The 10,282-nt window shown below is 40.1% G+C and overlaps 1 protein-coding gene across 8 annotated transcripts in view; it reads left to right on the top strand.

Annotated features, from left to right (window-relative positions):
• The window catches only part of VPS54 (VPS54 subunit of GARP complex), a 132,782-nt gene that overhangs the window by 18,340 nt on the left and 104,160 nt on the right, over window positions 1–10,282 (top strand). For 7 of the 8 annotated variants that reach the window (XR_003004241.1, XR_003004234.1, XR_003004237.1 and 4 more), the window contains exon 2: window positions 8,395–8,506. The exons of the other annotated variant lie outside the window; for it this stretch is intronic. The gene's annotated coding sequence lies outside the window, so the exon portion shown is untranslated. The remainder of the gene's footprint in view (window positions 1–8,394; window positions 8,507–10,282) is intronic. 8 annotated transcript variants of the gene reach the window in all.

Genomic DNA, 10,282 nt, shown 5'->3' on the forward strand with positions numbered 1-10,282 from the left:
CCAGGTTTTTTTTTTCATGTTCAATCAAAAGTTTTAAGTGATATTAGATCTCCTGACCCACAGAATAACATGAGTGAAAAATATTTGGGAGAAAATTAATTATTATGCCCAATGGAGTTACTTTTTGTTTTTTTTTTTGAAGAGAACTGCTGGGAATTCAAACATGTTCAAATATGTACCATATTAAGAAAATCCTCCCTTACATTCACCTACCACTCCATTGGTCCCTCCCCCTACTCCACTTTTTTTTTTTTTTATAACTAAGCTTTTAGAAACAGTTTACTCATTCTTTGTTCTTTTCATATAACAGTCCTCAGCTCATGATAATCTGCTTCTAATTCTACCAAACTTTTCTTGGTAGGATCAGTTGTGACCTTCAGGCTGCTAAATCTAATGGACAACACATCTTATTTGCCATAGTTGACCACTCCCATCTTCTTCCCAAAAAATTGCTTCCTTGTCTTCTGTGACCCCATGGTCTCCTGGCTTTTCTATTATTTCTCTGGTTCCTCTTTCTAGTCTCCCCTGGTTGCTTTTCCTCCTCTTAGGACCTAGTCCATTAACCAGAGGGATATGCTAAACCACCTGGAATCAAAGCAGTACTCACTAACACACATAAGCGAGCCAGTTTAATCATAAAGACAAAGCCATTTATATAAATGTTTTGTTTGTTCATTGATTTGATATATGTTGATGTATGCTTGTTGTATGGATCTGTGGTCAGTCGTAGGCCCTCTTCCCTTCTTTTCTCTTCCCTTCCTTTCCCTTCTCTTCTCTTCTTATCTCTTTATACTCTCTCAGGAATCTCATACACATCCATCCTTTCAATTATTAAATGCATGTTGACAACTTCTGAATTTATATCTTCATTCAGGTCTCTCTTAGTTCCAGACCCATATATCTGACTGCCTCCTTAGTATTTCCAGATAGCTAGTACATAGACATCCAAAATTGGACATGTCTATTACTGAACTTATGGTGCCAAATCTTTTCCTCCTCCAATGTTTCCTACCTCATTAAATAGTCCCACCATCCTCCTAGTTGCTCTTGTCAGGAACCTAGGAATCATCAACCTAGGAATCATCCTTTACATCTACCTATTTCTTAGTCCCTTTGTCCAACCAGTCACCAAGTACTGTCAATTCTGTCTCCAAGGATACTTCTCAATCTGTCTACTGCTCTTTGTCTTTACCACTACCACCTTAGCCCAGCACCTGGACCACTCAGACACTGTGTTAGTTAGCTCCGGCTGCTATAACAAAATACTGTAGACTGTGTCGCTTAAACAACAGACAAATATTTCTAGCAGTTATGAGATCTGGGAAGTCCAAGATCAAGGTGCTGGCAGATTCAGTTCCTGGTGAGAGCCCTCTTCCTGGCTTGCAGAGAGCCACCTTCTCACCATGTCTCACTGTGACAGCGATATCTCTCACTCTTCCTCTTCTAATAAGGACACTAATCCCATCATAGGGGCTTCACCCTTATGACCTCATTCAAACCTAATTACCACCCAAAGTTCCCACCTCCAAATGCCATCACCTTGGGAATGAAGGCTTCAACATATGAATTTGGGTATGGGGGGCACAAACATTCAGTCCATAACAGATACCTTTCTAGCTGCTAGTGCCATACATTTTCTTGGTTATCTCCACTAACTCATTCTCCACAGAGTGGTCAAACTGATCCTTTAAAAACATGCTTGTGTCATCTCTTTCCCCAGAGCCCTGTAAAAACTTATAATAAAGTCCAAACTCTACCATGACCTGTAACTCCCTGAATGGTCTGGCTTAGGCCTTCTTCAGCCTTTTCTCTCTTCCCTCTGCTTACCTAGCTCCTTCATGTCTCAGAGTTTCTTTCTGCTGGCTCTTTCCACTGCCTGGGACTCTTCACCACCACTATTCCCCTTCCCTGGCCAATTCCTATTCATTTCTCAGTTTAAATGCTGCTTCCATGGGCAAGGATTCCCTGTTCACCTACATTAAGTTACACTCACCTTTACAAGCTCTCATAGCTTCTTTTACTTTTCCATGACATGTATCCCAACTGTTGAACATTTTCTATAATATTTGTTGAATGTCTCTTTTCTGTACTCCCTCTCCAGACCACCCCCAGATTGTGAGTGCTATGAGAGCATGAACTGAATCAATCTTGCTTACTGCTAGCATCTAGGACCCAGAAACATCTCTGATAAATATCCACTGAGTGTGAATGGATGTTTGGATGTTTACTGGAGAATGAGGATGACGGTAGGGGGTTAAGGAGTGTTGGTGTAGGAACATTTTCCCTACCTCTTCATTCTAATAAGAGATTTAGAATCAGAATATTTCTTCCACCATTAAGAGGAGTCATGACTTTGACAAAAAATTAACCTAATTCTGGGGACAAGTAGTGAGTAACCGAGGTAGCCTCTAACATACTGGGGCAAAAGGCAGGCAGCTCAGGCAGGCAGTAAAGAATCAGACAGCCAGAGAGGAGAGCCATTTCCCTCTGGATGCCATTAACTAGAGGGATATGCTGACCACCTGGAATCAAAGCAGCACTCCCTGGCACGCATCAGTGAGCCAGTTTAATCATAAAGACAAAGCCATTTATACAGGCTTTTTGTTTGCTCACTGGTTTGATATACGCTTGTTGTAGGGATCTGTGGAAAAAAAAGCTGTCACTAGTCTGACCTTCAATTTTTGTGTATTAGACACAAAAATACTTACATTTTGTAAATGTGTCCTGTATGCTTTCTTTACCATTTCTTTTGCTGGGCATATTGAGCTGTAAAATAAAGTTAGGGTAAACTTAGAAGAATGGAAATAGGCTTTTGCATATTTATAAAGGAGGAACACACAAAAATAAGCTATACATTTTCTAAAATACTGCATTCTTGCAACCAAATATAGGAACTGTCTCTTGGATTTGTGAACTGGTAAAGAATACCTGAAATAATAAATTAATCTAATTGATTATTTACTAAGTTATTAAAGACTTATTTCCAAGCAAAATCTTCCCTACAAGATGTCTTTTTCTTATAAGTATTGAGAACCTTCAAATTCCATACTTTTCGAGAAAGCCTTAACTTTTCTTTGGAGAAGAAGGGGAATCTGATATTTTTTGGATTCAAATAATAAGTAATTCCACTTAACATAATTCTTCTCTTTTTCAGTAATTTCTTGGTGTGGCATTCCCACAATATAGTGTAGGACAAACGGCATGGGACCGGAAGCCCTTAAACCTGGCTTCTGATTAGAAATCGGCTGCCACTGCTAAAATGTTATCTGTCTCAGCCCTTTGGACCTCCATTTCCTCATGTGCAAGTGAAAAACCTCTTCCGTTCCAAAAGTCTTTGATTTCAAAGATGTTTTCTTTCTTTTGAGTTTTTCATTATTTTTATTTTATATAGATCCTTAAAAGTTAATAAATAATAGTGTGGAAGGGGAAAATACTGTTTTAAATCTAAGGCTAGATTTTCAGAAATAAGACTTCTAGATTGAAATCAAATTCTGACTGAGAACTTGTTTTTATTAATGCTCAGGAATTCACAGAAGTAAAGAGAATAGGGCAAGAAAACACAGATATTTTACTTCCTGGTAGAATCGGAATCAAAATGACCAGACAGTGGCATGAGAATTAAATGGCCTTTCTGATGCATTTTGGTATCCAACGAAAGTCCATTATATAATTGCAATCCATTGTTATACTAATCTTTTACTCTGGATTATGTTGTGAAATTGTCCTGTTTCCATGATACCACTGTTTGTTGTTGTTGTTTTTGTCTCTGTTTATTTTGCTTCTAAAATATTTCCTGTTTTATTTTTTTCTCTATTTAAAAATATTACATAGCGGTATAAGAATTTGTATTCCTGCTGCTTAGGGGGTTCTTTCTGTGTGATGGTTGGTGTTGAGTCACGTACCCAGTTGATGTAGAGGGTGGTTCTTGAGGAAAATCCCTGAGAGGCCAACCATGGCTTCTGTTTCTCTGAAAATATATGGTTTCTAAATTGCCCATAATTTTCCTAGAAAAGTTTAAATGAAATTTCTCCTTAACCTAGAGAAGTTTTAAATGAAAAAAAATTTTTTTCTAATAGATGTTTAACCATTGTCTTTTCATTATAGAATAGCATACTTAAAAAATAATTCCATATAGTTATTACTTAAAATACTCCAATTGTAAAATAAGCCAAGACTATCATTATCTAATAAATTAATAGTGACTTAACAAAAATCTTGAGCCCTATAACATATCAGTGGCAAGTCTTGAAAAAACATTAGACTAATTGGTTACTCATTCTGCTTAATGTGTGGAAGAAAGTGGTTTATGTTTATAAGCACTAGTTTGTCTTTATCTTTCATTCATTATTCAACAAGTATTTACTGAGCTCTCAGCTCACACCAGGCATTGTTCCAGGTACTGGCTGGCTGAAGTGGTAAACAAAACAGACAAAACTCTCTGTCCTCATGAAGCTTAACATTCCTGTGGGGGAAAGACAGATACTAAGTAAAACATATGGGAGCTTAGGTGATAATAAAGTCTAAGGAGAAAAATAAAGTGGAAAAACACATAGGACATGGTGTTACAATGAGAAATATGGGTGTCATGGAATGTCTCACTGAGAAGGTAAGATCTGAATAAAGACCTGAAGAAGGTGAAGGAGTTAGCCATTAGGATATGTGGGGGAAAAGCATTCCAGGCAGAGGGAAGAGCAAGTGCAAATACTCTGAGGCAGGAGCATGCCTGGATTTAGGAACAGTGAGGAGCCCAATATGACTACAGCAGTGAGAAATGGGGGGACTAGGAGGAGATAAAGATAGAGAGGTAAGAGTGGGATGAGATCAACTATGGCCTTGCCAGGACTTTGTCTTCTACTGTGAATGAGATGGAGCCACTGGAGTGTTCTAAGCAGAGGAATGACATGACATGACCTGACTTAAGTTTCATCAAGATCAAGCTGATTATTGGGTTGAGAATAAGCTGGTGGGGGACAAAGGCTAGGAGACCTTTGCAGTAATCCAGGCAAGTAGGATCATTGCACTATACAACTCCAAGAAGCATCATTCACCCTGCAGTGTCTGAGAATGGTGCTTTCCATAATGAGCAGTGTATAGCCCAGCAGCTGTAGTTAGCAGCTCTGTAGGCAAGATGGCTTGGACCAGGGTGGATGCAATGTGAGTGGTGAGAAGTGTTTAGTCAAGATATACTTTGAAGGTATATCTAGAACTAATAGGTAGAACTAATAGGATTTTCTGACATGGTAGATGTGGAATATGAAAGAGTCAAGTATGATTTCAAGGTCATCCATTAATTTCATGAATTATTACTATTCATTATACCAAATACCATTTACTAAGTGGGAGTAATTCATATTTATTTTTTAATTCAACAAGCATTTATTGAAAGTCTACTATGTAGTACATTGTTCCAGATTCTGTAGGATATTTTAAAAAGTACAATAGCAGCAACAACAGAAAATCCTGTCCTGGAAATAATTATAGCTTAGTTTGTTAGACAAAGCCTCCATAGATAAAAGAACCAATACTGTAAAAAGCGACATAAGAAAAAATATGATAATGGGACCGATTAAATGGTATAACTACTTCTCTAGGGAAATGGTCCAATTTGAAAATAATTTTACATTTGTCAGGATATGCCCATATTTCTGATTGCTATACTCTCCTAACCTATTCAACAATTTATTCACTATTTTCCAATAGTAACAGGACTCAGTGTTTCCTGTTCCAAACGCAACTAGATATGCTATATGGTTGACTCCTGCTCCAGGAGGAACTCTATAAAAGACTTTATGTCTGAGGTAGGAATTACCTGTTTTATGTGACCTTCTCTTGCTGATGTCTTAGGTTGCATTACTCACAGTTTGGTTGAGAATTCACAATTTTACCTTGGCCCCTAGTTCTTACTTGTCCAACTTCTGACTTGCAAATTTTCATACTTCTGACCATTTATCTTACTTGCAGCCCTTTGGTTTTCGAGAACTTTTGAGATTTTGTGACTTCTCATGCCTCACTTCACCCACCTCATTCATAGCCATGTCTTGCTGCTTCCTGTTCTGTACTTTTCATTAACACAGCTTTCCTAATAATAATGAGATAGTAAAGATTATAATAATGAGTATGATATCTAACATTTTAAAGTACTGACTATGAGCTAGGCAGTAAGTGATGCTATTTAAGTATACTTTAAATGTAATCCTTATAGAAGGTCTGTGAAGTGGGTGCTATCATTATTCCTACAAGGAACTGAGCTTTAGAGAGCTGAACATGCCTGAGGTTACTCAGCTAGAAAGTGGCAGGTCTAGGATGCAAACCCAGAGTCCATGAAGACTACTATGCAATAATATGTCTTTTGTACCATATGCATATTAAACATGATTCTGAGGGAGTAAAAAATGTCAATCCCAACAAACTTCTCTAAACTCTCAAAGCCTCTGTGTTTAATAATTATCCTTCTAATGTTATGGGTTTATCAGTTTTTAATGTTCCTAGTTGAAGTTAGAGATAACATTTGCAATACAGTCCTATTTTTAAAGGCATTGATAGTAGAGTTGGGTTTGCATGGCCCCAGACACAGGTACGCACGTATGCGTACACTGCAGGCAGGCTACCAAAGTAGCCATTGAAGGTAGAAATGACAGTGGGGACTTCTAGGAGACCAAGATCAAAATAAAAAAGAGAGGAGGGGGCTTCCCTGGTGGCGCAGTGGTTGAGAGTCTGCCTGCCGACGCAGGGGACACGGGTTCGTGCCCTGGTCCGGGAAAATCCCACATGCCTCGGAGCGGCTGGGCCCGTGAGCCACGGCCGCTGAGCCTGCGCGTCTGGATCCTGTGCTCCGCAACGGGAGGGGCCACAACAGTGAGAGGCCTGCATACTGCAAACAAAACAAAACAAAACAAAAAAAAAAAAAAAGAGAGGAGGGAAAAGGAAGAAAACTAACAAGTGTTTATTGAGCCTCTCATGTTATCAGTTACTGTGCTAAAATGCTCATTTAATCCTTACAACAACTTTATCATTACCCTCACTTCACATTGGAGAAAAATTAACTGTGAAGGGGATATTACTCCTATTTGACAGATGAAGAAACAAAGGATTAGAAATTGGGATCAAAATCACAGAGTTAAAGTGTCAAAGCAGGTTGAAAAACCCAAAATTAGCTGAATTCCAAAGCCTGTGGAATTAATCATTGCAGGTGGTAGACAGACTCTAGGGTAGCCCCCATGACTCCCACTTCCTGGTGTTCAAAACTTTGTGTAATTCCTCCTTCTTAAGTGTGAGCAAAATTTGTGACTTGCTTCTAAACCATAGAACATGAAGATAGAATATCATTCTGTATTGCTAGATGACTCACTTTAGAGAGTTTAGAGACACGCCTTGTCGGTTTGATGAAATAAGCAGCCATAGTGAGAAAACCTATATGGCAAGGAACTGCAGGAGGCCTCTAGGAGCTGAGGGCAGCCCCCAGACAGCAAGAAGCTAGGGTTCTCAGTCCTACAATCACAAGAAAGGGAATTCTGCTAACAACATGAATGACTTTGGAAGCAAATTCTCCCCCAGTCAAGCCTCCAAATGAGAACACAGCATAACTGATGTTTTGATTGCAGCCTTATGAGATCCTGAGCAGAAGACCAAGCTAAACTGTGCCAAGACTCCTGACTCACAAAATTATAACATCATAAATATGTGTTATTTTAAACTACTAAGTTTTGTACATAGCAATAGAAAACTAATACACCATGCTACCTTGGTTTTCCCTATCTTGGAGCACAGTAAATTATTAGTAAATGGTAGTTGCTATTATGGTAATCAAATGAAAATGTGGAATATCAGTGTCAAAGAGAAATGTAACAGGGCAATCTAACAGAGTTAAATAATTGTTTCCAAAGTAATCAAGCAGCTGATTTAGAAGATGCAAACATCTTCTAACACTAGAAATGTTACAATATTTCACGTGATAATAATACACTCAGTAATTGTTGGGAGTAATATACAAGTTTTCAGTATTCCATCATTTTTTTAACTTTATTTTTTATACAGCAGGTTCTTATTAGTCATCAATTTTATACACATCAGTGTATACATGTCAATCCCAATCGCCCAATTCATCACACCACCATTGGCTTTTCTTTTTAATACTGAAATGATTCAAGGGATAACAAGTGAACATATTAATTAATTTGAAATTTATCTACTTCTAAATTAAATTACTTGTCCAGTTAACAGTTTTTTGTTTTGTTTTATTTTTGGCAAACCTGATCATTACCATTTACTTTTACATTTAGATTCACGATTATGAACTGTTCTGTGGAAAAGTAAAAATAAAATCATGCTGGATCCCTGAAAGAACTAAGTGCAATACTCAGTGTGTATTTTCTTCCTATGGTATGTTATCTACAGATGGATGAGGAAAGCAAACCAGTCTGTCTTCTTCTAGTGTCTGGGAGATACTTCGTGGCTATTGTCTAACCCAAGTGCCAACTACAGCAACTTGGAATCCTTTTGAAACAAGGTGGGGTATAATATAAATGCAAATATTTTTAAAAAGGCCAAACTGCCAGTTTTAAGGCAGCTTTTAAACTATTGTTGATTTCCTGATGTTCCAAAATATAGGAACCTGCTATATTTCTTAGTATAATCTGTGAACTGATTCCAGATTTAAAGTGAATTATTCTCCTTTCTGGCCTTTGATGAAATTTGGTGAGTCTTTCCTTGATATGTTCATAATGTAAACTCATCTGGTTTTATATGAGATTGGGGATTTAGAGGATTTCTTATTTTAAAGTTAAATTTAGTTCATATTGGAGATTGATATTCTCGTTCTCCTTATTACAAAACTGTAGAGAATTGAATTTGAAAAACATACTGTAAGAATTTCCTCTCAGCTATTTTTGTTGCTTCCTTCTCTTTTGTCCTTCCCTTCCCCCAACTTTAGCTCCTTAGTGTGTAAATTATTTCACAAAGAGTTATGTTTGCAGTTTTCAAAGTGACTTCTTAGAAGTGAAATTTGAATCATTTTTTTCAATCCCCAAAGGTAAGACTTATATTTTCACTTTTGATTTGTTAAGTGTCTTATAAATGCCTGAAACTTTGATATTTTTAGGCAAAGAAATAATTTCAAAATTGAAAGAAATCTTCCTAAAATTAAGACGTAAGCACTCAAATGGCCCTTTCCTCTCTTTTAAAAAATATCCTAAGACATTCCCTTTCTTGTGGATTGTATTTTATTGGATTAAGATCACCAGCCCTCTGAAACCCGGCTAAATTGGATTACCGTTGAGAATCACAGGGAGGAGGTATTAATAATATACACACACTTCAAGCATCTCAGTCAAATAGCAGGAATAACTGATTTCAGTGCCAGAGAAGTTTGATAGGTGCCTGGAAGGAAGGCCTGGAACTAGGGGAAAACTTAGAAGAACTTAGTGAGGGAAGGCCTCGAGAGAGAGACAATGCAGTTTCCAGAGTCCAGTGGATTGTTGGGGAGGGGTCACCTTAAACCTTTAAAAGGACGCTTAACTGGGAAATTCTGAGCAGCCTTCACTTTGAAGGGGGTGAAAGGAGAGGTGGAATGTTGTGGAAGTAGCTTCTTTAATAGGCGCTGGGTGGTTGAGAGATGCTTGGAGTCAGTTGGTCTGGGGGGTGGGCGAAGGCCACCCTGAGGGTTCGCGGACCGTCCCTCGGAAGGCGGCAGACGGCACCTGGCTGCCGCCGAGAGCACCTCGGGGTGGGGGAAGGGTCGTGGGGAAAAGTCGAGTTCAGCGTGGGTTTCTCTCTTTGCCTGGAGGGCTATTAGAATAGATTAGAGGAGGCGCCGAGCAGCCGCGCGGGGTATTCCCCGCTCCGGGGGAACGCCGGCGGCGCCAGCGCCGGCCCCGGCCTTCTCCTGAGGCGGCGAGAACTACCCCCCGGTCCGGGCCGCGGCCTCCCGCCCCGGCGGAGCCGCGCGGTGGATTGTGGGCTGGGGGCTGCGGCGGCCTCACTGCGGCCTCGGACACTGTCTCCCCGGACCTAGCCGGGCCGAGGCAGGCGGGCGGAGTGAGGGGAACCAGTGGAGCAGGGAGCAGAAGCGCTAGGGTAGTGGTCGCGGCGCGGCGGCGGCGGCGGCGGCGGCTCCTCTGGAGGCCGGGGATGTGGGAGAGGCGGTGGCAGGAGCGGCGGAGGCGGCGCTGCGGACCTGGGGGAAACTGCTGGCTGACAGGACACCCGGGAGAGACGTGAGGGAGCTGCCGCTGCCGCCTCTCACCCCCGAGCGGAGCTGGGCTCGAGAGGGCGGCCCTGTGCTCCC

This window comes from Neophocaena asiaeorientalis, unplaced genomic scaffold, assembly GCF_003031525.2.
Source record: "Neophocaena asiaeorientalis asiaeorientalis breed wild unplaced genomic scaffold, Neophocaena_asiaeorientalis_V1.1 scaffold100, whole genome shotgun sequence".
NCBI lineage: Eukaryota > Metazoa > Chordata > Mammalia > Artiodactyla > Phocoenidae > Neophocaena > Neophocaena asiaeorientalis.